The following is a 27,205-nucleotide window of genomic DNA, read 5'->3' as shown; positions in this document are numbered from 1 at the left end:
AAAAGATGTTATCTCATTAGAAAGGCTCAGAAATAATTATAGCCTCTTATTAACAGCCTAAAGGATGAATACAGGTGTGGCTGAATGTAGGAGCTTAATTAAAATACTCTTTAGGAATGGAAGCTGTATTTGACTTGTTTAATTGTCTGAAACTAAGAAACTTATATAAACTTATATAATGTAAAGTGTCTTGTGAGTATGCATGGAGAATGTGGTTATGGTGTTTGTCCAGCACATAAACTAAAACACATGAAGACAAATGCATATAGGATAAAAAGGACGGTTGCAGTGAGGAAACTGAAAAGAAAAATGTCTGTAAACAAATAGATGACAAACATATTGAGATCGACCATCACAGCACTGCTCTCTAAAGGGACCTTTTCATTTTATTGCACAATATCAGTTGTCTCTGAAGCCCAAACAGTTTAGAAGTAATTACTAGTGTTTTCCCCAGAAGGTGATTACTTTGCCACACTTGGCAGCCATTGTCACCAGCCACGCACCACACTCATCAACCCTACAAAGGGGAGAAGTGCTCGATTGATGATGAGCCCTCTGTGGCTAGGGGAGAATTTAAAAGTACTTGTATGAGGCTCTTTCAAGAGATTAACTTGCAATAAGGGCTACCTGCCATGGACACATTCCCTGTATTCATGGTGCCTGCACAAAGACTTTTTAAGAGGGGCACAGCTGCATGAAAGCAATTGGTGAATGGGGATAATAGTCACAAAAGACAACAAACCTCAAGTGTAAAGAAATAAAGTGTTTTTTAAGATTGGAGGCTTCTATTCAATGCGCCACCATTCCTTCTTTTGACCACTGAGGATCCGGCCACTCCATTACCCAAAGCCTCAATCTAATTATTTTAGGACAAGACATGTTATGGTGGAAAGTGGCAAAGAGAGAGCACTCCGGACCAAAGTGCACTTTAATTCAATCACTCTATTTGACAGATTCCTCCTTCAAATGGACGTCACACACCAGTTGACTGGCACAATTGGGAGGCTCCTGGCAATGTCCTGGGCCCTTTTTGGCTCTGGCCAATAACATAGAAATCGAACGCACTTGTGGACTAGTAAATGTAAAAGTAGATAGGTGTATATATCCTATTTACAAAAAGCAAACAAAACGACAACAACAAAAAACCCAAACCAAACAACTGTTCAGTGGTATGTAATTATTTATTTCTGTAAATTGTAGAAATCTTCAAAGGCAGATTAGACCGCAGCCACGGGGGCCCAGATCTGATTCCATTCATTAAGTGAGAGAGTGGAAGAGAGAGACTGCATGTGTCCTTGCTTACTTAAATGTGAAAATTGCTCATGCCATTATTTCAGATAAGAAAGTGGGAACTGAATAGATTTGCTTTAATATAACAGACATGGGATACCACATACAGAGAGACGGAGGGGGGGCCGGACTTCTTTGCTTTTGCTCACACAGTGGAAAGGCCCTGACAGGTGTGCTTTTGTATGCGCATGTCTATGTGAGGGTGAGGCAGATTGTGTGCGTGTGTGTTTGTGTGTGCGCACACGCACATGTGTCTGCACGTGCTTTGCCGATGTGAATAAACAGACATGAGGTGTGTGTGTGTGTGTGTGTGTGTTAAGCCTTTCCACGTTGCGCTGCCACTCCCTGTTGAAGAGAGGGGCCTTCTCACTTCATCTTGGTCTGGTCTTACAGCAGGCCAGAATTCAGAATAACTGCTCCTGCAGTGGAGAAAAAGAAGTAAAGTGTGAACATGTGTGCTGGGAAAACCCGCTGTAGCTGATGGAGAAAATAATATTATTAAAGGAAGCACATTGGCTAATTAGAACTATTACTTTGGCGATCGTTTGTCCGGATTTGTTCCAAACTGCAAGGAAAGTCATCAAACCTGGCTTGGTCCTCGGCTGTTTGGTAAGAAAAATTTTCCTTTTTACTTTCATGTTTGGGATCGCTTAGGATTTTATGTCATTGTTTTTTTTTGACTGAGCAAACTGTAACAGAATTATAAGATAGATGTTTTTAAAATGTTGCGATGCCAAGCTTGCCCGCCACTCTGACCCTCGCCCATGTGCCAGCTCTTGCCTCCTTAAAACTTAGGTGTGAAAAATGGTCAGCTCCTCAACTTTGAGGTCAGTGACATGGCCAGTGAGGTGAATGACACTTAAAGGTCAGAGGTCATCTCAGCTAATTTAGCGATCAAGGATCAGCGATCAGAGAGCATTCCCAAAGTCAAATCTGGATAACACTTTTGTTGTAGGTAATTGTTGGGAATGTTGGGCAAAAGGAATATTTTTTTTTGTAACATATTTTGATAATAAATTAAATTAAAGAAAAAAAAGTTTCTGCCTAAATCTAGTTCTTACTGCTGTTGGAAATTGGCAAAGTTTTATATTTGACCACTAGATGTCAGGATTTGACTAGTTACAGTGCACTTACCCCCCCCCAACTCCCCTCCACCGGCACCTGAGGGGGAAACTTGTGAGTAGCCTACACATGGTGTGACAGCTTCCCCAGGAAGCTCGGGTGACATTTGCCTCACTTAATGACACAAGCTAATTAATCATTAGCTGTCCCAGAGGTATTGCTGTTAGAGAGGCTTTGTCGTGCCTCTCCCCAGTAGGGGGTCCCAGCCTCAACATGTTATGTATGCATAACTGCCTCATCCCACGCTACAACATCTTAATTCTCACCCGTTTAGCTAGTTTGACTGAACTACACTCGTTCTTTTTCAGCCCTTCATCTCAGCTATAGTATAATCTGCTGAGAGCTAGAACACCTTCATTTCCCTGAGTCGGTTTAATGTAAGATTGGGTTATGGGGCCTCTTTCCCTATGTAGGTTAGGGATTGGCTCGTGTTCTAATTGTCAGCAGTAGTGAAGAGGAGAGATTTTATTGATGGTTGATTGAGCAGACAAGGGGATGGGGGGGGGGGGGGGGGGGGGGAGTCTAGATTTGCTGCATCAGTGGTTTTAACCACATCTCTTGATCAAGACCCAATGAACACTTTCACGTGTTCACAAATGAATCCAAGATTAGTGCAAGTACTATTGCCCTCGTTTAAATGATTGTCCTTCGTTGTCCTTGTTTTTTCTAAGCAGGTGATGGTAAAATATTTGCTTTATTCTATGTTGCTGTCTGTCTGTAGTTAAAAATTAAATAGGGACGCTCACTCTATACCTCAGTGCAAACTTAAACGTATATATACCACTCTCACAGAGCCATGTGGGTCATGAGTAATTATATCTCACGGGGTGAAACCTTGTCTATATAGTCTGTGAGCCCAACAAGAATTTGAGAAAGGCTTTTGTGAAATATGGAGAAAATAAAATCTGCTCCCTGTACCTGTTAGTGCCCCCTGCATCATTACCACCCCCCCTACTGGGTCTCAGGCTTGTTTTGAGTAGGCCAAGCCTGTTCCGTCACGTAATGGGGGCTGCAGGTGATGCACTCAGGCCCCCCCTTCACCCACCAGAGAGGTAGTGCATATGTGCACAAGGCCATTGGGGGCACGCGCTGATGAGGGCCTGGGCTGCAGGAGGGCTTTGAAAAATGCTAGAGGTTTTGGGATGAGACTCAAGGTACCCTTGGGTTACCATGATCTTTGACATCTCCTTGCTGACCCTTGTGCTTTGTTCTATGACCTGAGAATGGTGCCTACATGTGAAGAGTTACAGGTTAGCTTCTAGCTAATCCAAAAGTTTGGACACGTATTTTAGTGATGAGTCACAAAAAGAGTGCTGCAAATTTTAGCATTTGCATGCAGCATTTGCCTTTGCTTGCCTGCAACTGTTTATTTACTATACAGATTGTTGACACTTTTTAAAACTTGAAGACGATGCCCTGTATTTAATTTATGCTGGCTTTGAAAAATGTTTGTTCTTTTAGTCCAGCACTTTAACATTTTTTTTAAATACTAATGTCAGTTTATTGATATGCAAAGAAGTATTGCATCGGGTTTTAATGCCCTTGCTCTTCTAGGAGGCATTTAATATTACTTGGTTATTCATAAGATACCTTATTTCCACACTAATCATGGGCAAGATTTCTTTCTGTCGTGAACAGCCATTGTAATTGGGCTGGTATAGAACCTGCACTGGCCCTTTTTACGGTAAGATATAAAGTAAACTTGAGCTCTGATCCATAACGTGACGAAAGAAGGCTGTCAAAGACACCGATTCCTGAGCTAACTCATTTTATTAGTTAGGTTAGGTACATTTACATGCTATTATTGTCGTCACACCATGTCACCTTGATGAGACACTACTTGATTTAATTGTAGCTGTTAAATTTAAAATTTGTTTGTGCATGACATCTAAGCCTTGACCTTGTGGATACACACACCATAGTTTCTACATTCCTAGCAGGAGGCCTTTAGACTTCCCACATGAAGAGATAACAAAAAGTTACTGTTCTCTGGCTATAGAAGTATTTGTGAAACCTTTAAGATGCAAAGATGGATCTGCTTCATGTTTGCCTTCGTCTCTGTCTTGGAAAACACCGGGGCGTGTCCCTCCTGTGGGAATGGCATCTCAAGTCTAAAGTGACTGCACCACCCTTTCCTCCACACCCATCACTGTTCACTGTCAGCATCACACATGCACATACCCACCTGCACTGTCGTGCGTGAGCGCACGCGCGCACACGCACACACATAAGGAGCAGCCTGTGCAAATGTACCTGACAGTGGCAGCATTTTTGCCCGGGAACATATTTAACAATGCACACTCGACACCAGTCCCATCTCAGCAGGAGGCCACAGGAAACAGATGAGGACTAGTCAGGTTGATCTGGAAAACTACAGTCTACCTATATTTGCCACGCACTGTGCTCACACTGGCAACCTCTGGGCTTATTAACAATGAATCAACATAATTTTCTGTAGAAAGGAGTCAGGCAGACTTGAAAGAGCCTATACTACGAAGATGAGGGCAGAGTGAAAAAGGGGAGGAAACTCGCTTGTCACTCAGTGTAGTTTTCCCCCCTCCCTATTTATAATGGGCTCAGCCCATCTTCCTGCATCTGTAAAGCTTGATGTGCACTGTTACTGTTTTCAAGACAGCAAATTCATCCTGAAACCTATAAAATAACTGTTAATTATTTATTGTGCACCAAAGTGAAACAAACTTTTCTGTTCGTGCAGCTGAAGCTTCTTAGCCACAGCTCTTTCATAAGTATCATGGGTGGGGCTAAGAATTGCATGTGATTCTTTATCTCCAGGAACCCCGCAATTACATCTGGCACAACTCTGCATGAAGTAACGCTTTATAAGCCTTTGTGCATCGCGGCTTTGAAGCGCTCCGGCCTTCTATAAGTTTGCTTTTTGTGCCCCCTCTGTTGTACACCCCACCCCACAATCTCCCCATCCCCCAGCTTGGGACAGAAGACAGAATGTGATGTGTCGTCTCCCTCTCCACACAAAGCAACAGTGCATTGGACACACCTTGGACAGCACAAAGGATGAAAAGCACGACGAGGCTTGGACACGCAAGACTACGCTGCCAAGCCCGATAAAGACGCTTCAAAAGTCGAGCAGCAAAGAGTGGCCTTCTTCTCTTCTGCTCTCTTCTTTTTTTCTTTCCAAGGCCTTGCAACGAGAGAAAAAAAATAAGCAACCGAAAGCGAGGCTGTCTGAGTAAAAATATATTTTGTCGGTGTTTTTACCTCCTTCTTACATGAGACCGAGGAATGTGATTTTGGGTAATGTTGTGTCTGCAGCAAAGTAGACAGCCCAAATTTGCATGTAAACTCCCAGATTAACATTTGTATGTCTGCTTTTGGTATGAGCATGGGATTAACCAAAAACATTCTGGCTTTGAAGCAGGCGGCCCATAAATAAACTGCGGCCCTATCTCCAATCCCCTTGTCTCATCAGCCATCCGCTCATAGCCTGGTGAAAATGAGGCCTGCCATTCAGACTCAAAATGGACTGATTACATTTGACCACTTTGCAGTTTTTGCACAAAGTTTGGTCACATGTAAATATTTTCTTGTGCCCACCCATTAATTTACATTATGGACTGAATTATATTTTTGTACATGGAAAGTCATTTCTGTGTTCGATTTAAGACGAAACAATGGACAGTGCAGCTTTATATTTTTATTCTATATGTTTTTGTCCCGTTGTTAGTACACAAAATTTTCGAGACATCACAAAACACGACTTTTCACCGGTAGCTCCCTCCTCCTTCGTCTTGCTTCAATCTCTCTCTCTCTCTCTCTCCTTCATTGCCTCATTGAAACAGATGGCGTTTTATGCTGGGCACAATCAAGACTATTCAGCGTCAGGCTGGGCAGCCCTCCCCACCTGCGTTCAGCCCAATCACAACCTAATGAACACACTGGGAGCAGTCTGTTCCAAATTACTCCCAGTTGGAGCCAAGGCCACAGGTAAACCCCCCCAACAATCACACTTTCCCCCTTCCTCTCCACCTCACCTCCTTTGCAACAGTTACCTTGCCCACCCGCCCGAACTGATATTGGTTCCAGCATTTAGACCCCAACTCTTACCTTTTAATCAAATCAAGATTCATATCTGTGGGCTGTCAGCATTCCAACACAGCTCAAAGGCTACGTATGTCGCAACAAGCATATAGGTTACATGTGGGGAGATGTAGATTGACAGCTAACGTGTTTATATGTTGGAGATGAATTGGTTCTATTTGATATATCTCTGAGAGCTGTTTTTCCAGATGTGTATAGTGATCTTTGCATCTACCATTAGCCTTCTCTCCCACCTGGGCATACGAGTACACGCATACACACTCTGCATATACACGTATAAAGAAGCATTCAAAGGCCTTTGTGAATGCTGTGGTGTTAACCACAATAGATCTAGATCAGCATATTTCTATCACTTCAAAGGGCCCAATTTATGCACTTTTTGGTTCAGATCACTTGGTCCGTTATTTCAATTCAAGCAGTGTTTGCAGTATTCATAGGCTATATATGCTAATGTTTTATTCATGTAATTGGGTTGAAGAAAAACAGAGAAAGTTACCATTATTTTTAAAAGGCATTGTATTTTTGTATGAAACAGCTACCTGAATTACTTGTTAATACATGTCAGGGTAAGTGTGGGGCATTGGTAGGCAGCTGACACCAAAAGTGTGCTGAAGCCAAGATCCTCTGACATTCTGATACACATTCCAACATCCCAAGGGACAAAGGAATGAAACCAGGAAGCCTGCCTCGTCATGTCCCATCAGTTGCTATAGGACCTCAGAAACCCCAGGCCAACTACCAGCTGCCATGTGGGTGTCCATCACTGAGCTTGACAGGAGTGCTGCCCTGCTGGCTGCCCTTCTTCACTGTCCCTCTGGTCAATCTACACCTCAATTGGCCCTGCACTGGTGGGTGAAGCCTGGTCCTTCTGCTGCATGTCAAAAAGAGCCAGGATCCACAGAGGAAGTGCAAATATCCTCTAATGGCCTTGATCCAGATGGATGCATCCATGACAATAGGCCCCCGTGCCTGTGGTTTGGGTTTTTTTGTCAGTGAGCAACACAGAGGCCACCACAATAACACAGCAAAATTATGCATGCAAGCCAAGTACCATTGACATGTTAAAGAGTACTGGCAGTTGCTATGATAATTAAGTTACCTCATTCCAAGGCAGAGAGCTCTTTTCTCTTAACATGTCTTTAAAGGCATTTTGGGGACATTAGGCAGGCTTTAAGACAATACATACAGAATGAGAAATAATGGATTCAGTAGCTCACCATTTCTCAGCTCATTTGCCTAACACAGGGCTATACATCTCGAAGTGAATGCTGCTTGATGGGATTGCCTTCAGAGATGTGCTTTGTAGGTTTTCCATTCTATCACTCAAGAGACTGACATATTCTATGAAGTCCATATGGACATCTTAAGGATAGGCAGAGTATGAAATATTAAGATGGCTGATCTATTTCATGACAGCGACAAACAACGAATTCTCTTTGTTGGGACCTGTAGGCTTGAAGCATTGCTCACAAGTATGATATTACCGTCTGTAATGTCACACTTGCCATGAGTGAAGACTGACCCGTTTAAGCAAGCAATAACATCAATGGCAAACCCTCTGTTCACATTGCTTTTAACAGAGATGTTTGGTTACGTCAAGGGGTGTCTGATCTCCCTCTGCCTCCATAGGGTCTCACTGAGAGTGACCACTTTGTGTACAGCTGGGGTATGTTTGGCTAGTAAAGTAAAACCAGGAAGCCTTTGAAACTTAACCAAAGCCTCTTCAGGAAAAGGTTGGAAGTTCACTCTTATTTGGAGACTGCAAAGCTTTCTCCGTGGACACACTGAGCTGGGTCAGGAACATCAGAAGCCAGGTTTCTTCCTACATCAACGCAGCTGCACACTGCAACTTAAAGTCAGTGAAAATATCTGTGCCTAGATGTTACTTGACTGACTTGGACATGTTTCCTTTATTATATTTTAGCCAACACATCAAGAACAGGTCGTCACAATTATTTTTAATGTCTAGTTCAATTAAAGCAGATGTCTCGTGTGTAGGGCTTGCATGTACTGCCACGTTCTTTCTGTTTTTGCTAAATAGTGAAAATCTGACATTGCAGACAGGCGCTGAGTGAAAAGATTTCAAAATGCGACTCTAGCACTTTCAAGGCAGGTCCTCTGTGTTAACAAGATGGTAGTTAATGGTTCTGCTTTTATGGTGGTGGTCGCATGTATAATTAAGCTGCTGTTGTATTTGTCATAAAAATCACCGGGGTGCAGGAAATGTTGCAGGAGCCATTTTTACTTTGAGCAGTGGAAAATTAAAACCGTCAAACCCCACAATGTTGTTTTGACATCATTCCAATGTTTATGGATTTTCCTGTGTGTGGTTGAGGTTTTCGTATTAAAAACACTTTAGTGCCTCACCTTGTGTTTGTTGGGGGAACAAAGGTTGCAATGTTTGCACAATGCAGATTGTCCCTTCTGGGAGGTCTTGCCTCTGGTGCTACTTGTTGAGAAACATGTGGCATGTCTGCCATTAATGAATGTCTCACTGTTACCTGCTTTGTTCCTGAATCATACAGTTCATGCAACAATATTTTTATCCATTATGATGGCATAACTATTTAATACTCCATTGTAGTGGAGGATTTGTGCCACTCACGTGCCATGCGTGTAACACCAGGCCAGCTTTTCGAAACGAGAGGAAAATCCCGTTGAAACAGGTGTTGCCAAGCCACACTGATGACCTCTTAGCCTACATGTCACCATATCCCCAGAGCAGTTTGGTGTTTGCATACACGTAGAAATGGCATGAACAGTGATCTCTAAGTATTTTTTTTTCTGTAGAAGAAGCAGTTTCTGGAAGCAAACATTTTCCCAAAACAAACACACAGAAAGGGCAAATTTTCTAAGCCGTGCTTCATTTCTTCATTTTGTCGACAAGCGAAACAGTATTAAGAATTAGTTACTTACAAGGATTACTGAAATTTAAGGTGGCAGCTCGTTGGCAGATTTTCACGCACTACAGACGCCTAGATAAGCCTTATGTTTGATTAACCTGCATGGCCCCAGTGATATCTATGGAGATGAGTTTGGGTGTCATGGCCCTGATGTCACCTCCACAGCAAAAGCTCCCTGCCATGCTTATGACTCTGTATCTATGCTAATATGGGGATCAGCAGGGTAGAAAGCTCATCTGACTCGTGCTTTTGCCTTATCTTATCATCCTCCTTGCCCTGCTCCTTTCTGCACTGCTTCGCTACGTAAAAAAAAGTTTAGCCTCTTCTTACTCATCTTTCTTCCTCGATCTCTCACGTTCACATCTTCTTGCCTTTTCCTCTCTTTTACATGTCTATTTCTCATCTTTGCTTTGGCCGTGTCAACTTCTGTAATGCTTTATTGAATTATCAACCAGTCATACCTAATGTTATGCACTGAGTTACTCAGATCTATGTAGTTTATTTCAGATCAAACAGACTTTGTTAGCTCCTTGGCGAAAGCATAATTGGTATGAGTCATCGAATGAAATAGTCCAATTAAAAGAGCATCTAAAAAAGTTATCTCACGTAGGTTTGTGATCAAGAATGGGTCAGTCCAGACAACAAATCCTGTCTGACTGAACTAACACCCCCGCTTTGCCCCTCTTAGCCTCTTTGTCTCTATCACGCCCTGCCTCCCTGGCATGATTATTCCTTATCATGTATTTATTTGTTTAATCCACCCCTTCCCCCACAACACTTGGCGGCCCCATGCACGAGCTGCCTGTCTGGCAGCAAGGCCCCCACATCCCCCACCTCCTCCTACTTTTCCATATCCACTCCCCATGCCATCTCCACCCAGCCCCAGCCCAGCCACAATGGCTGGATGTTGCTTCCAGAGCCTCAGTGCTTCATTCAGGGGGAAGAGACCCCCACCTCCTCATTTCATCTTTACATCCCTCCCACTTGCATGTGGCCACCACTAGCCAGCCTCTATGCGCACTATAAATAATGGATGCATTAACATGCATGAATATCTTTTTAGAAGGGGGGTGGGAGTGCTTTAATTCATTATTAATCCCCTTCAAGACAAAATGGGCCGCAGCTCCAGTAGAACTAGGCCCCTGCTAAACCCTGCTTTTTGGGACTTCACTTGTCTATGCTGTATTCCCCTTTTTTTCCCGACTTGGTTACTAACTCCACCCACCCATGTCTACATAACCCCCTCTTTTTTAAAGCTCCTCCTTCTGTCCCCTCAATCTCTACTAAAACACATCTGGATAGTGGGTAATCTTTAATGCTTTTGTGGATTTGGGGAGGTTGGGGGGGGGGGGGGGGGGGGTTAAATTGCGATCCTAGGCCGATCATCTCAAAACACAGCCTGGTTAAGTGTCACTTGGTTGATATGGGAAAAGTCAGACACCACTGCTATGCCAGATGGTCTATTTTTTTTCATTTTCAAATATTCCATAGCAGGGAAAGGGGATGTAGGTAGTTCTGGCTTTGAAGTTACCACTCGTGCCATTTGGTTCAAGAGCAGATTTAGCAATGGGAGAACGGAAGTAAAAGCAGGGGGTGTAAGGTGGAGGGGATAGAAGGGAAGCATGGGCTGATAGAAAACACTGGTACAAACCTGGTTAGAGAGCGTTACGTTACATATGTGGGTGGTTGGTGGGGAATTATGTTATTTTAAAACTTGGAACACTACATTAGGTATTTGGGACATTAGATCAAATACATGGGTTAGAGTTTATCAGCATGTGTTTCAAGGAGATAAATTGCTATACAGTGAATTAACAAAGGCATGTTGGGTTGACTGTATGTGTTAGCACGCTCGTGTGGATTTATTAACAAGATAAATAATGTGCATATTTTTTAGTGTATCGGTGTGATTCATAGTGCACACCCCTCTTCCACCACACACCCCTCTTCCACCACTAGGTCGCACTGCCTGCTTCGCTGCCTCTTTCGTGCCTGCCACAGTCCTCTGACTGATCCAACCAATCGCACACAGACAACAGAACCACATGAGCACGTCATCCTATCGCAAAATACTACACTAAACACATGCATTTATATTTGGGCACAGGCTCAGTGCATTCACACAGTCCTACACATACTGGATATGTGCCCACCTTACTCACCACATTGATAAAATGTACGTAATCCTGTTTGTTTGAATTGCCATGGTATATAAATATAACAAATCCAAACAACAAAGTCAAACACATCTTCATTATTCCAGTATTTGTTATACATCAATATGTATTTTTTCCAGAATATTGGTACAGTAGCCTATAGAAAAATGGATTAAAATTTAAAAGAACATTCAATTTTTTAGGATTTTATAAAGGAGTTGGAGTGTGCCAGGACTTTTTGTCGGGCCAAAGTTAGAAAAGAGATATGGAGTTAAGCTGTAGTTGTGACTGAGACAGTAAAACCTCATGTTTAACAAATACTTGCCTGAGGGTTCAGGTTCTGAGATAGACACTGGTGTAAACATCCAGACAGACTACTTGTTGTTGAGTAAAATAAATAATAATTTTGGTTCTGGAAAGTTTCACTCACAGGCTGTTGGATCTGCTGTCGTTTGCTCGTCTTTGCTCCCGTCTCTCAGTCTGGATGGTGGCAGCAGGGGCTGTTTTGTTGACACATACAGGACCTGGTCTCAAGAATTTTCTCAGCTGAATGTTTGGATCTCAGGTTCTCGGCACGAGGCTGGGGACAGGTTGTGAGCTTTAGGCACCACGCTGTTACTCTGAACTTCGCTCAACCCCTTGAATTCCTTTTCCTGAGCAGGATATTGAAATACAGTGAAGTATTGGCACATCGATGCCCGTCTATCACTAGGGCCTACAAGGGGATTGGGGTAAAAGGAGACCCTGTGTAGATCAGAAATGGGCTGCCAGGCCTAGGTTCAAAGGTAAAGAAAAGAGACCTGGGTGTGGAAAGAACGAAGACCAGCTTCTGCCACATCACATTGACTAAACACAGACCAGTATAGGTACTTATATTAAATTGTGCAACCTCATTATTCTTCTTCCAAGCTGTCTTAAAGGATTGCTGGATTTAAATATTAAATATAGAAATGTGTAACAAAAGTCGTAGTTTGTCAGCTACCTCCTTTTAAGACAAACTAAAAAAGGTAAAACTGTATTTAGCTGTCTGAGCTTTGCTTTTTCAATTGGATGATATTATTTTATCAACAGGTGTCCCACAAATTGGTGCAATACTGTAGCTTTCGCAGTCCTGTATATCCTGAAACATTTTCTTACCAGCTGCGTTGTATAGCATTTGTGAAAGAGTGATGATGCCGCCTTCATTGCATAATCGTGGCCGTAAATGCGCACAGCGTACCAGGAAATGAACCTTGCCGGCGTATCGCAGGGGGGTAGGATGATGTGGATGTGGCTGGTTATGTAAAACTATAGGGCACAGTTCGAATGAGCCAGATGGGATGATAGTTGTCATTTTAAAGAGTAACGAGCTTGTTGTCGGCTTTGGGACATGTCGCTACTGCATGACCTTGTGAACTTGTCTGCTGCGTGACCTCAAAAAATGGCTCCCCGAGCACCCCTTCACATCCCTGGGTTTATTTGCACAGGCATTTGCCCAAGCAGGAAGTGACATCAACGGGTCCAAAGTAAAAATATGTCGCAGGACGGGCTGTCTAGGATGTCCAGGACCGGTGTTTGTAAGGGAGGATGCCTCGCACCGGCTCCACAGAGAGTGATGCTCACTGAGGGATGCAGGAGAGCGCCACACAGGCGAGACAGACACCGGAGGCTGAGTGAGTCGCCTGCTGACTGAGTGCTTTATGCCGTCACTTTCATTCATGCAAGTTCAGATATGGTGCCATACTTTGCCCCTGTCTAAAGCCGGTGACGCAGCGCATAACGGGCGATAAGTCTTCACTGTGTGTTGAATTAAGGGATTTTGTCGGTGTCGCTCCTTTGAGAGGAGGGTTGAGATGTGTACCGCGATAGAAGAGGAAAAAAAAAACCTGTTATGAATTCAAGTGGAGGAGAGCAGTAAAATCCGTGCGAGGCTTTCGGTGCGCTTTTGCACATTTTGATACACTAAACTGTGCAGATTGTTAAAAAAAACATGACTGACAGCGTTAAAAGTAATAAAAACAAACGGCACATATTAAGTTTAACAAGTTGGACGCGTAGCACATAGCTTTTCAAGCGGCTTCTCAACACATAAATGGCGTCTATTTTTATCCGTCCTGCGTGTGTGTGTACGTCGTCCTCACCAGGGAGGCTCTGACAGACCCTGCCGTGCGTCCAGACTGCAAGTACTGCAGTCACGTGGTGTCTGCTATTATCCAGCCTCGCGTCAGGTACAGCCTACCTACTGTTGTTTCGAAACCGTTTCCGGGATTATATCCCTCCAGTTGAAGATGGGGAAGATATGCTTGGAAGTTGAGAAAAGTAAATTGTAGGGGAAAATTAAAATAACTCATTATTTGTATATTCTCCCTTTCAGTTAGTAACAATTTAAAGCTTTAATATGTTAACATTTAATATTCCCAGGGAAAATCCAAATCCATTCTAACAAACAGACTAACAAATAAAAAATGAACACCAGAAAGCTCACATTACTACGCTTCATAACTTAGTTTTGATAAAATAAAGCCCATAAAGTGCACCTGTACAGATCTACAAGTGCCGATTATTTATTATGTTATGCAGACACAAATTTAAATGTAATAAATTTATTATTATTTCTTTTACTGCTCCTGCCAGGTAAAAGTTCATACTGCGAGATGTTATCTACATATTGTACATTTAAAAAAATGTACAATATGCATTATATATATAATTCATGCTTCAGCTGTATTAGTCTTATGATTAAGACACTAAATCAAAAATAGATCTTAACCACACTTGTGCATTTTAAAATAATTTATGAACTGCACAGTGGTGCTGCTATTTCATACATTGGGCACTTGTGTGCAGTAGCATCTGAGATTACTGGTGTATATAACTCACACTGCTTTTGCCTGCCTGTCTGGAATGATAGCTTCATTATTCATGGTTGCGTGTAGACAGCAGTGCTTAATCTCTGGCTTGAATGGGACAGCCTGTTACTCTGGAAATAAATGCCTTTGCGTGGTCAGCCTTATCTGGAACACGTTGAGGAATAGAGAGGCACCAAATAACAGGGAGGACTGCTGTGCTGAGCCTCAGGGTGGCAACAGCAGCTAAAAACCCTACCCTACTGTGGCATTTGGGGGCGATTTGAGGCCAGTGGTAATTAGCCAGGCTGGACCCAGGAGCACGGCCATATATTCTCAGTGGTGAAAAGGTCTGGGCAGGGGGTCTATTGGCGTTCGACAGGTGCAGCGGGAGGAAGGCGTCAGGAGTTTAGGCAATCAAAACCAGAGATGAGGCCAAATGACAGCATCATTTGGCTTCTAGGGTCACATGCTCTCACCAAGAGCCTCTTCCTTCCATGATACTGAATATTTGTAGATGTGTGTGCATTAGCGCATGCATTTTTGTATGTGGTCAGACTGCATGTGTGTGTGCATGAGATGGTTACTGGTGTGCGACACTGGGGTGGGGAGGTCAGTGGGTCATGTTTTGAGTTGCAGTAATCATCTGTCTCACTTTATCTGGCTCACACTTTCACAAAAAAGATCACTTCTTGTCTAATCACATTTGTGTCCACTAGTATTATACAGCAGTCCCTGAGAAGGTTGGATCGTTTGGCTCTTATAATAGTGGTTTTAAAAAAACAAACAGTTTATGGCTGTTTTGTTATGTTTTGATGCCAAGAGGGTGACTAAGTTGAGGAATAATCTGGAATCCATCTCTACTGTTAGTGGGACACACAACTCATTGTACTGGCTGTTAGAGGGAGGAAAAGCAGTGGTGCTGACCATGCTATGTTTTTTCTTGCTTCCTGGCTGTTCTGCTTGAACTCAATAATCCTGGTTACAGCCATTACAAATCCTGCTGTCTTGACTTGAGACCCCAGACAGGAGACAGGCTCTGCAACTTGGTTTCATTTAGCATTCCTCCGGGCTTTACGGGCAGGTGTTTGACATTACTGGCAGGATATTTATTGGAAACTTTAAAGGCAACTTTTTTGCTTACCTCTCAATTAGGCACAGACACACACACACACACACACACACACACACACACACACACACACACACACACACACACACACACACACACACACACACAATGTGTACTGTGGGTGCAAGCAAATAGACAAGGGCACTGACATGCTTTAACACATAAGGGGATGATCCATATAGAACATTCTGAGATTGGCAGTATGGATGATTTGCAGAACGTGTTATCACTTCTTTCTCCAGCTCTGTCAAACACTTTTTGGCTTTTAAAGCACACATCAACACCATGCAATCCACCCATGACCCATGACTATCCCTATCTCTCTACATGCAGCCCCTCTCCCCTTCACCCATTATGTCAGGTCAGTCTATGGAGTGGGGTAGAAATAGAGTTGGTGGGAAGATGGCATGTGTGGCCAATAATTACCGAAGCTTAGCAAGGCCAGTGGCTGTGATGTGCAATTCTCAAATCAAGGTGCAGCCTGAAGACTCAGCCGGTGCCGCTGCTGCCCTCTGCTACTTGATTGCTGGCAACTGGTTGAGCCATGTCAAGTGGCAGTCAGGGAAATGTGAAATCCCAGATAAAGCACAGAGCCCTAAAAAGCCATGAAGCTCAAGTAATGAGGAAAGTGATGGGGTTTGGGGTTTGGGCATGCTTAGCAGGCAGGCAGGAGCCAATGCTAACGCTTTCAACCTCTCCCTCTTCTTGGTATGTCTGTATGTGAGAAAAAGAGGAGGGGTGAAGGTGTTTGTATATTTGACTTTCCTAATCCTGGATTTAGGAGGATCCACCAAACTTCAACAATGCAGAACTGGTGGGTAGGTCAGCACAGTTCTAGATATACCCAACCTAAATCCTTCCAGGTCATCCTCAGCCATAAATCATGTACCTACAGTACATTCTGCCTATGCTTTCATTTTTCCCAGGGCCAGTTTCTTTAAAAATCAAGTTAAAAATCCCCGTAAAATCCCCCTCTCAAGATCTGCAGAATCATTTCTGATATTAATGGCAACCTGATTTGGAACAATTGTACCAGTTAAACGCATTCCTAGTTTTGTGGAGGCCATTATTCCTGGTTTTTAATCACCCCTTCAGTTTTTATAACCTCTCCAAGCCTTGTGCGGGGCTGAGGGGACCATATGTGGGCACAGAACAGGGGCCTGTATGTATGAAACAGATACAAATCAAATTTCACACTGAAGTGGAAGATAAAACTGAAATTCTAATTAAACCTACTTTTTTTAATATTAAAAATGCTTTCAATAAGGCTAAAGCACAGAAAACTCAAACAATCCTGCAAATGTCAATACTGCTGCTTATAGGATCACATTAGCTAAAGCTGTAGAGTTTTAGTGTGTCTAATTATATGCTTGTAATCATTTGTTTGTCTAATTTTACACATATTTCCCTCTTTTGTCAGCATTGTAAACAAACAAGAGGAATAAATGTGGTATTTGAAAACCATTGAAACCATTCTCTAAGCAGCTTCATTTTATGCACTTAAAAGTTTAACAATAAATCCTCATTGTTTCTTTAATGGACTTGATTTACCAAAAAACATTTTGGAGGCAAATTTGGTTTCCGCTTGATTTAATTTGTCGATATTTTCTTATGTGTGTGCATGTGAGGGGGGAAATATTTATCCCTTTTAAAAGTGCAAACACTTGCATTTATTTGTCTTTTTTTAATTTATGCAGTGTTTCTGACACATTTCTATCTATTAACCTCCTAGAACATGGCGTCCACATATGTGGACATCATATTTTGGGTTATTTAGACCAAAATACTAAATCTTGCTGTACAGGGGCCTGATATCCACTTACGAGGACATTATACTGCCTCTGTTCTATTGAAATTTTAAATGAATATCCTCATATGTGGCTCTCATTTTTCTTAAAAACAAAAATCAGATTAAAAAAATCTGGTAATTCTTTGTTTTTACATTCATTGGGTCCCAATCATCCCAAATATCAAAGAGAAATTAAAAATGCATGCCGTGAAAGAGTTTCGGGTCTTAGGAGGTTAAGATAATTAGTTACAATTCTCAATAAAATATCGACAAATTAAATAAATTAGAAACCAAGTGTGTGTCTTGTGTTGTCGAATAATACACAATATTGAAGTAGTTGTTTTAGGCACATGTTATTTGGAAGTCCAGACGTGCAACACTGCTGCCAGTGTTCACTACAATGATGTAGCGTGAAACCCAATGCAGTGGCTCACTTTGAGCAACAATAGCTTCACAATGTTTGTTAGTATAGCAGAAATTTCATTTGGGGATTTAGGGTTGTTGACAAAACAAATAGCTGCAAGCGGCCGTGGCATAATTGCTGGAATATAGTGAACTCGGTGAGGTCAAGTGCTCGTTTTTTCACGTGCTTGTTCATAATGAGCACTTGACAACATACCACATGCATAAATTGTGGTAAAAAGTAAGACTTCCACCACCCGGGTGTATGAACTTTGGACCTTTGGATCCCCAGATGACTTCCTGACTGCCCCACTGGGGAAACATATCTTTTCCACCCACCATCTCAAATGTTGGGATGTTCTATAAAACTGGGATGTTTTTGGCCATATAAATAAATAATCCAGTCATTTTGCTGATTAAATTAGGTAAAACTGTTGTGGAAAAGTTATTTAAAATATCGAACATCTAGTCACCAAAATGTCTGTCAGTTTTAGTAGATTTGGATGAGGGCTTGTGGCGCAGTGTGCTAACTGATTTCACATATTTCTTTAAAATATAGAGTCAGATTTTTGAATAGACTGAAGATTGCAGTCTGTCAAACTCACAAATCAGATTTGCAGAATGTATGAGTGAGTTGTTTGATTTTTAAAGTGACATTTAGGGTTTTGGCTTTAGTTTAATATTGTACTAAGCTGTTTTAATCCATCACTGCCTCATGTTATGCATCAGTGGAATTTAGCAAATTGAATTTTGTCAGTATCCGTGGAGCCAGTTATGCAATGCAAACTTTTAAAGACTGTGGTGCCCTCTTGTGAAGTACAATGCACTTTGGTTAGTAAGCTCAGTGAGCCAGGCATTCTTAAATATGTGTTTTGATTTAGAAGTCCATATCTTAAAGCATTAATGATGTATTGTTAATTTTGGGAATTGATTTGTTTTTGACAAAAAAGGCAGAAGCTGAATGAAATGTTGAAATTTCCTAAATATATATAAAATCAAGATAGTAAGCGAATAGGCTGAAAAAAGAAAATATAAAATAGCTGCAACATTAATCACATTTAATGCAGAAGATGAAGACAAATTAATTAAGCCAATCAATTTTCAGCATCAGACTTTGGTTCAACTTAAACTCACACACACAGAAATTATATATGAAAAATCTAATGAAGCCCCGATGCAACAGAGGGCCAGAGAGGGACAAGACCTGAACTGAAATGTGGGACAGAATAGAGCTCGCTGTCTTCCTACTTATATTCATCCCTTCTCCCACCTGTTTCTAGGTCTGCACAGCTGGTGTAATTTGTTACTGAGTTATTGTTCTTTATGATTTCTAAGCTTAGCTTAATCTTTAGTTAATTTAATGCAGCTAGTCTTTAGCCTCTAGGTTTCACAGTATTTGATAAAATGTGTGAAGTCTTGTCTTGCTGATGGTTTACTTATAGTTCACCGAAACACCTGGCTGCTCAGACACCAAATAGACTCACTCCACGCTGTCACGCCTGGCTTGATGGCATAATTTACCCAAGTCACAGTCATGCATGCTGTTTAGCCAGGACGGCATGGAGTGGTTCATAGAGTCTTATTGCTTGTTTACCCTGCGCTTCATGGCCCCCCGCCAGCAGCTACAGCAATTATCACCTTGGAGGAATGTAGGACTCTCGTGTTAAATACTCTTTGACCCCCCTGTTGGAAGAGGGCAGGGGGTGGCTGCTCCTCCCAGTGGACATCAGGGGGTTGGTGATATAGTCAGTGGGTGCAGGTTTGAGTACATGTGTGTATATGTATTTGTAGCGGTGCAGGAGACACAAGAGGTCTCCTTCCTCAAACACATGTGCTTGCAACTCCCAATAGTGTAAACAAGATTTGGGTGGTGTGTTTACAAAGTAAATTAGTTTCTACAGATCTATATTTCACTTAAAAAACATAGAAGGTGGTCTTGGAGCAGAGGGTTATCCAGGGGCAACTATTAGATTTCACCTTCAAGCTGAAGTCCATTATGTTAAAACAAATACTGCAACTTTTTGTCTCATGACTAGTAAATTAGCCCAACCACAATCACAATTTTACAAGCAACTGTAGTGCACTGTAAAAAGTGGCTTTTAATGCACATCTGTGTAAGAGAAAGTGCGAGGAAAAACTAGATCGCGGAGGGTGTCTAGACATGAGAGTTGTATTATATATGATGCTCTTTGCTCTAGAAGGCAATTCCATTTGAACATATGACATGTTTAGGGACAGGAATGTAGCCAGACACACATACCTTTCTTCCTCTTCCATCTTTCTGTGGCCCATATCAAATGACTTTATGAGTGCGAAGAAAATAGTATTGCATGTGCTGTAGGGAGTAAAGATACCATGGAAATCAATTGTGTATGGAATCACTATTTTCTGACCATGATTGATGCTTTGAGCTAATGCATTTTTATCTTCACTTTTACAGGCTCTGTATCATGGCTGTCTGTTTGAACAGATGCTGTCTGCTATCCAGTTATGGCTGAGGTAAGAAAACAACATATTGTGAGTATGCCTAGTGCTCTCTCTGCTTTAGATGACAGTGCTGACATAGTATCAGCATAGTTTCTTGTGTGATATATTGCTGAAGGTACAGTGTTGGTGTTGTAATTGCTTCAAAGTCAGCACAGTAAGTGAGCATCTTCTTGAAATAGCTCGCTAATTTTGACCTCAGTTACCCCGAGACCAGCAACTGTGCTCTGTCCTGTCTAGTCTGCGTTAAGCTGTGCATTGATTAACCCCTCCTTGAAGGCAGCCACCCTTAAAAAGCAAGGGCCTTTACACGTTGTGACAAACCAAAGTATCCCCGCAGTGTCATCAGATCACTTCGCCACTTTCAATTAGCGATCATCTTTTGCCACATACTGGTAGGGCAGAAGTGCTCTGTTGAGCCAGATGAGCAGCTCAGTCCTGTCCCAAAGGTCCAAAGCTCTTATAATTTATTCATGCATGCACAGGCAGACAAAACAAAACACACCCATCCTGTAGCAGGACAAACAGCTGCCAGCTAGAAGAGAGTGTAGCAGAGTTAGGGTGGTTTAAGGTGCAGAAAGCAGAGGCCATTGTAACTACACAAGGCACAATCAGCACATCATCTGCACTTACTTGTCAGGACTTAAACTTCTTCGTGTTGTCATGGCAACATACTTTACTCTGCCACAGGGGATGTTCTTCTCTATTTCAAATTGGACTGTAACGTTGGAGTTGGTTCAAGGGAAGCACTTCACTGTACTCAGACATAGATTTCTTTGAAGATGAGGACTATGGTGTACTTGATGAAATGTTTTGATCTTGATTTGTATGGTAATGAATCTGGTGTTATATATGCATGCTTTTTGCTTTGTTTTGTTTTTTTATGTGGAGCCTTTAACCTTCAGACATTATTGTGTTGTTCGTCTTAGCCTCATTTCAACAACAATTGCAGCAGTTGCAGGGTTTCTTTTTTTGTCTTATTTGTGCTGGGCCACCCTAATCAGTAGTGTGGTTGTAAGCAAGCTCCTCTCGCTTTGCAGACTTCTGCTTCCCTCAGCACGCTCACTGCTGCAGCACTCATCCACGAGCAACACACTCATTCACACGCGCTTTCGCATGACTACACTAATGCACAAACAGGACTTTGGCCTCGGTTGGCTCACGCACACTCAGTTACTCACTCAGGAATTATCGTTGTAGTAAAACCAGAGAAGAAGAGTGAGAGAGACATCAAGACAGAAAGCGGGACTGAGACCGGGGAAACGGAGGGAGGGAAAGGGACAGTGATTGCTCAAACAGAAGCATTTTATCCCCAAGCGGTTTTTAAATGCTGCCACGTCCGTGACCCCCAGTTCCCTCCAGTAGATGTTGTGGCCACAAACTTTTTTTACATGTATTTTTCCACCAACAAGAGTAACATTTGAGAATTGTTATTTGTGCTGCAGGTGTTCAGTGTCAGTGTTTTTGTCTTTAAGTGTCTGGTTAAAGGTTGTACTGCTCAGCAGCTTACTCATAGTGTGTTTTGAAGGATGTGACAGACGTGTTCTGGAGTGTGTTGTTCTGCTGTTCTCACATTTTTCTCTCTCTGTCAGTTCCTCACTTACTCTGGCTGTGTGTTTGTGTGTGTGTGTGTGTTCCTTCTCTGGTCCGCTGCTTTGGCACAAAAAGAAATACTGGGCCGCCCCATTCTTTGTTCTGCTTCCTGTAGGAAACTAGCAGCAAATTGTGGCTCAATGAGGCGTTGCTGTTTTGTGTGGTCTGATAAAGTGCAAACGAAACCGTCTGGGCTACACTGGCCTGCTGCAGTGCTTTCCATTGTAGATTGGACTATGAATGTAGGTCTGTGTGATGGTTGGTTAGTGTTGAACATTAGGTGATGTAGGGAGGGGGTGGGGGGGGGGGAGGGGGTGCTGGGTCTAGGGTCCATTCACGCAGTTTTAAGATGTCACCCAGTGTTTGGAGCTGCTGTCCACTGTGTTTAATTGTGACGATGGGTCATTAGAACTCTGCTTAAGACTAGAAAGAGTCTGATGACTTGCTCGCTTTCAAGGGTTTCAAAATCCAAATACTGTAGAGTTCTCATATAAAGTCAGCATGACACACTTGTCAAAGTGATCAGAGCAGGGCATATGTGTGTGGGTGTGTTGATGTGAGTGTGGGAAGTATCCCAGTTTTTACTTCAATGCATTCATCCAACACCTGCAGTAAGTACTTAGCTTAGAAATGTAAGGGGTGACTCACAGAATATGAAATAATTTCATGAAGAGTTTGTAGTCCTAGATTTTGAGCAAAGTAAAGCTGGAAGCAAACAAACTACTTCAACATCATCTTAATAGTTTATTTGATCAACCATTTAAACGTTTCCAAGGAGTGAAGTACAGAAATATTTTTAAATATAGTGTACCTTTCAAAGAAAGGTTTTGTACATTGCAGAAGTGCGCAAGTCTACTTAATGTTTCTGTTATGATACTTATCACAGCAAAGGGTGAATTTCAGTCCACTGGAATAAAGTTAAGTAAAAATTTAATACATTTTTCCAGCAGTTTGAAAATCACACAGTTCATAGGGGTGCCAGATTTTACTTCTCAGGTTTGTTTCATGACTTCATGTAGCATACTTTATTCCAACACCACAAGGATGCACATGGGACAAAATACGGTTAGGATCCACAGATCAAGTTCTTTGAATCAAGTAAAACAAACACACGTCTTGGGAGACAGACAAAGAAGGAGGGTCTTGGGTGTGCCATGGCCCTTGTCTAAAGTGGTTATGGGGCCCACATGGGCATTCTGCTCTCCAGAGGCTGTTGGGGTAATTATCTGCCAGGGTGCACGTGTGGGAGTGTGTGTCAGATTGAAGGTGCACATGCAGTTGTTTGCAAGCATCCTAGTCTCATGTTTTGGTGCGTCTCCCTTAAATAGGATGAAATGCATCGACCCTACATACCTTTAACGCTTGTGCAATCTATTCACATATAGACCCTTTATGCTCTGCTCATCTTTTCCTTACCCCCGAGAATTCAGAAAGAGGATCTGGAAGTCTCAGAGGACGAGTGTGGCTGGGGTAAGAGGGTGAGGAGCCATCTTTGACAAGGGGCATGGGGCCCAACGGCACAAAGCCCCATTCCCTGCTCCTCCATGTGGAAAATGGCAGGAGAGCAAGAGGAGGAGGGGAAGGAGGCAAAAAAAAGTGGAGCAAAGAGGAGGAGGGAGGGACAATTAGTGAGATCTGTTAATCACCAGGGCAACACTCATTTAATTGACATGTGAAATTTGGATTCGTCTAACAAGTCGATGAGCAGTACAACAATGTACCGGTCGTCTGAGATCTGCTGGTGGAAGTCAGAGAGGGGAAGCAACTACTGAGACCTGAGGCCAAGGTCTTTGTTAGAAGTAGCAGTGTTGTTGGGTGGGAAGACTCTCCACAAGGAGATTATTACCCATTATGTGTTTGACCCCTTTAGATTTCTTCCCAGCTGCTCTTAGCTGGGACTAACACAGACCAGAGACACAGCAACACAGCAAAGGTTTTCTGTGTGTCTTTGTATGTTTTTGTCTTTAGCATAAATCTGAGTGTGTAAACAAAAACGTTTTTAATATCACAATAAACCTGACCTGGATCATTGTAATAACTTGGAACAGGGAAATCACAAAAGGAGGTGGGCAGAGGAAAAAAACATGAAGTCTTTACAGAGTTTATACAGAAATCAATAAGCTATTCAAGGTCATCAGAAAGAAGCACCACTGTCAAGCAGCTGCTACACTGAAAGCACACTAAGGGCCTTTCTCAAACCACCCCCCAATCCCTCTCCCCACACACTTCTATTCTGTTTCTACGTGGAGTGTGACATCCCAAACCAATTAGTCTTAAGTAGGAGTGGATAATCAAATCAAATCAACAAATCAGCATTGATGCTGAGTTGCCAATCATGTGCAGTGATTCATTTGTGTTTGCTATAGAAGCTCTGTAAGTTCTATGCACCTATTTTTTGGGGGGGCAAAACGTTCAAACAAAGATATCTAATTATGCACACTTCAAGTTCTCTTGTCTAGAAAAAAGTGAGTGTAGTCCTTTGATTTGCAGAGATCTTTGCAAAAATATTAGGCATGTTCTATCCAAGTTAAAAATTAGTTAAAAATTTACTCATATTTTCAAGTAAAACTAAAAAAGCCAGACCTGCAGCCCTAGTTTATTTATGCCGTTTAGCCAGAAGCAGTACAAATATCACCGAGTTTCAGTGGACCATTTTTCTACAACCTGAAGCAATATGTACACATATTTTCTGCTGGATTTCTGTGAAATTTGGCAGTTGGGTCTTAATATTTAAAACTTTATTTACCTGCCAAACTTTTATTTAGTCAAAACTGTAATTTTACCATCTTATAATTTACAGTTGCACACCAACAGAAAGGTTTAAGTTTTAGTGTGAAGCTGGCCATTCCTTTTGGAGGTATTGTACATCATAAACTTTTTTCATAGTTCTGATAACTTTTGGAGGAAGTTCCACTTTCTCTTTTTTATGCGTCCACACTACAGGAACTGGAGAGTATTGTAGATCTTAGAACCTTGGTTTAGTTGTGTTTTTCTTTTTGGCTCCTGCTGTGGGGTGTGGTGTTGTCTCAGTACAGGAGGAACTTTGCAGTATACAATAGTTGGTTGAACACATCTCTGCAGCACCAGAAACTTCTCTAAGATGAAAAAAGGACTTCTTAAAATTGGGGAAAACAATAGGTTTGTATGCAGCAGCTCTTTAGGTTAGCTTTAAAAATGAAAAAACAAAAAACACAAACACAAACAAAACTTTAACCAAACATGGTTGGAGTTTGTTGAGCTTATATGGGATGGGTTGAATATCATGTTCTTTTATCGAATCAAAGTAAACTAGAGATATTTTTAATAGCCTTTCTCATTTACTAGGCATCCAAAAGTGCAGAGTACAATACAGTGAAGAAATTGTAGTAGAATATAAAGAAAAAGACGGTAAAGAAAATAGTTTCCAACTGCAGACTGGCTTTTACATCACTTCAGAGTTCCTGTTGGCACTATGAATGACCTTTATGATGACCTGCTAAAGTATGTAATATGTAGTTAATAAATAGCAGTTAATCAATTAATCAACAAAAGCAATTTATCAGTTTTTTATTGATCCATCCATCCACTTATCTTCCACTTATTCAATTTAAAGTTGCAGGGGGTGCTGCAGTGTATCCCAGCTGTCAAAGGGCAAGAGGCAGGGCATGCCCCGGGCTAATACAGAGAGACAAATTTTTGCAAACTAAAAACGAAACTCCAGCTTTTTCTCATGAAGCATTTTGATGCCCCCTACAACAGCTCTCACAAATGAGTTGGAAAGGACTTGGTCTGAGTTCACTCGTTCTACAACAGCGTGATTAAGTGTAGCATCAGGGTGATGTGGGAAGTCTAAACTCACGAGTGGAAAATGTTAGGAAAAAGCTAAACACTGTTTACACACTTTGACAAAATACATGACATGAAAAGAGGCTGAAGTGAAGTTTATTCAGATTAGAGATTGAGTGTTGAACAGCCTGATCTCACCTGTTTTGTATTAGTTGCAGCCATAAGACACTCAAGCTGCCATCAGATAGTTTAAAAAATACATAAAGCCAAAATTGAAATAAAATTGTGTCTGTTGTAAATTCCTGTTGTTTTGTGCTTAAGTGTAATAGATACTGCCTATGTCCAAAGTAGCTTTCCCAGTCTGGATAGAGCTGACTGACCTTTGCCGTCTGCATTAAACCACTGGTGCACTCATAACACTACACAAAACACAACATCTTAGAGAAATGATTCTCCTGACTCTCTTTTTCCTTCTTGTTTTTTAATTAATAGACTATTTTCAGATATTGTATTTGTTATATTGCTGACTTCAAATAACAACATTTTGTCATTCGGAATTTATTTATTCAAGATTTTAAAGCAATTAGAAAGACATGTCCTAAATATACTTATTGGACAGGCACTTTATTAAAGTTTCATGAACTAACTGGACACTTACCTCCTTCAGCTAATCTTGGCGAAGTGTAGATAAGTAGCATTTGCTGTTAGTCTAATCAGTTGTGTCTCAATGTCAGAGATTAAAAGTGAAATAGTGTCAGAAATGTATGCATCTCACTTACTTTAAAAATGCCCATGAATGCATTGTGCAGCTGGATGTTGTTAAAGGCATGTGATAAACTCTGAGGAAGGACTTACATGAATAGCTGGAAGCAACAAACACATGCCAGCTTCTGTTCAAGTTTTGTCAAAACACAGATTATAGTCACAGATGCTTGGTGTAAACACTTTATCATAAATGTGTCTTTTTTTGTAAACATTTCAATTTATAATGGATAGGGAATATTTGTGCAAAGTTAATGAGAAAACACTTGAAAGATGAAACCTGTTTGGTAGTTTTGGGGAGGTCTGTGTGGACCTTTAGCAATGTGAGAAAATACTTGACCTGTTCAATAGTGAAATGCCTCTTTAACGCATATAAAACTGTTTTTATGAATAAAGACATGGCTCTGAGCCTCTTATAGCCATGGGAATAATTGAGTAGTGGTAGACCATGAGACAGATCCTGAAAGAGGGTGTCCCATGTGCTTGGCAGCACTGTTTTTTCTCATGTTATTGCTGTTTCTCCAAAACAATTAGTGAACTGAACAACTCACAAAGACACACGAAAGATACGCTCAGTCATCTTGCAAACACTGATCCCTCAGTGTGATGGCATGCATTCAGACTTGTTCCATGCTGAAAGTGGTACAGATATGTGAGGAGTCGTGGCCGAGTAAGATTACCACTGTGACTTTAGAGAAGAAGTAATAAGGGTGCACATTCAGACAGAAGACTGACATGTTCAGGTACCGTCAGATTAATGGAAAGAAGTGCATGTCTAAAAGGGGCTTATGCAAGCAGATTCATTGTCCAGGGTGACTTTGTAGGAATGGCAGAGAGTCAAAAGAGACTCAGGATACTTCCAAGTCTTTCAGCCAGAGTGTAATCCTCTTCCTTTATCTCTCTGG

At 41.7% G+C, this 27,205-nt stretch overlaps 2 long non-coding RNA genes across 7 annotated transcripts in view; one reads left to right on the top strand and one right to left on the bottom strand.

The window, feature by feature from the left end:
- Positions 1-1,217: 1,217 nt before the first annotated feature.
- On the bottom strand, positions 1,218-13,658 carry LOC146582511 (uncharacterized). The gene is made up of 3 exons (XR_014888183.1): positions 12,686-13,658; positions 11,979-12,201; positions 1,218-1,709 (listed from the first exon to the last, which is right to left on the bottom strand). It is a non-coding gene; the product is annotated as an uncharacterized LOC146582511 (long non-coding RNA).
- Positions 12,723-27,205, top strand: part of LOC146582508 (uncharacterized) — an 86,896-nt gene continuing 72,413 nt past the window's right edge. For 2 of the 6 annotated variants that reach the window (XR_014888182.1, XR_014888181.1), the window contains exons 1-2: positions 12,723-13,200; positions 20,137-20,195. This is a non-coding gene — a long non-coding RNA (uncharacterized LOC146582508). The remainder of the gene's footprint in view (positions 13,201-20,136; positions 20,196-27,205) is intronic. The other 4 variants (XR_014888176.1, XR_014888177.1, XR_014888178.1 and 1 more) reach the window with 4 other exon arrangements.

Source organism: Mchenga conophoros, linkage group LG2 (assembly GCF_057382185.1).
Source record: "Mchenga conophoros isolate Kocher_MC1m ecotype Shallow Benthic linkage group LG2, M_conophoros_male_GT1.1, whole genome shotgun sequence".
Lineage (NCBI taxonomy): Eukaryota > Metazoa > Chordata > Actinopteri > Cichliformes > Cichlidae > Mchenga > Mchenga conophoros.
This window is presented reverse-complemented; position numbering and strand designations above follow the sequence as displayed.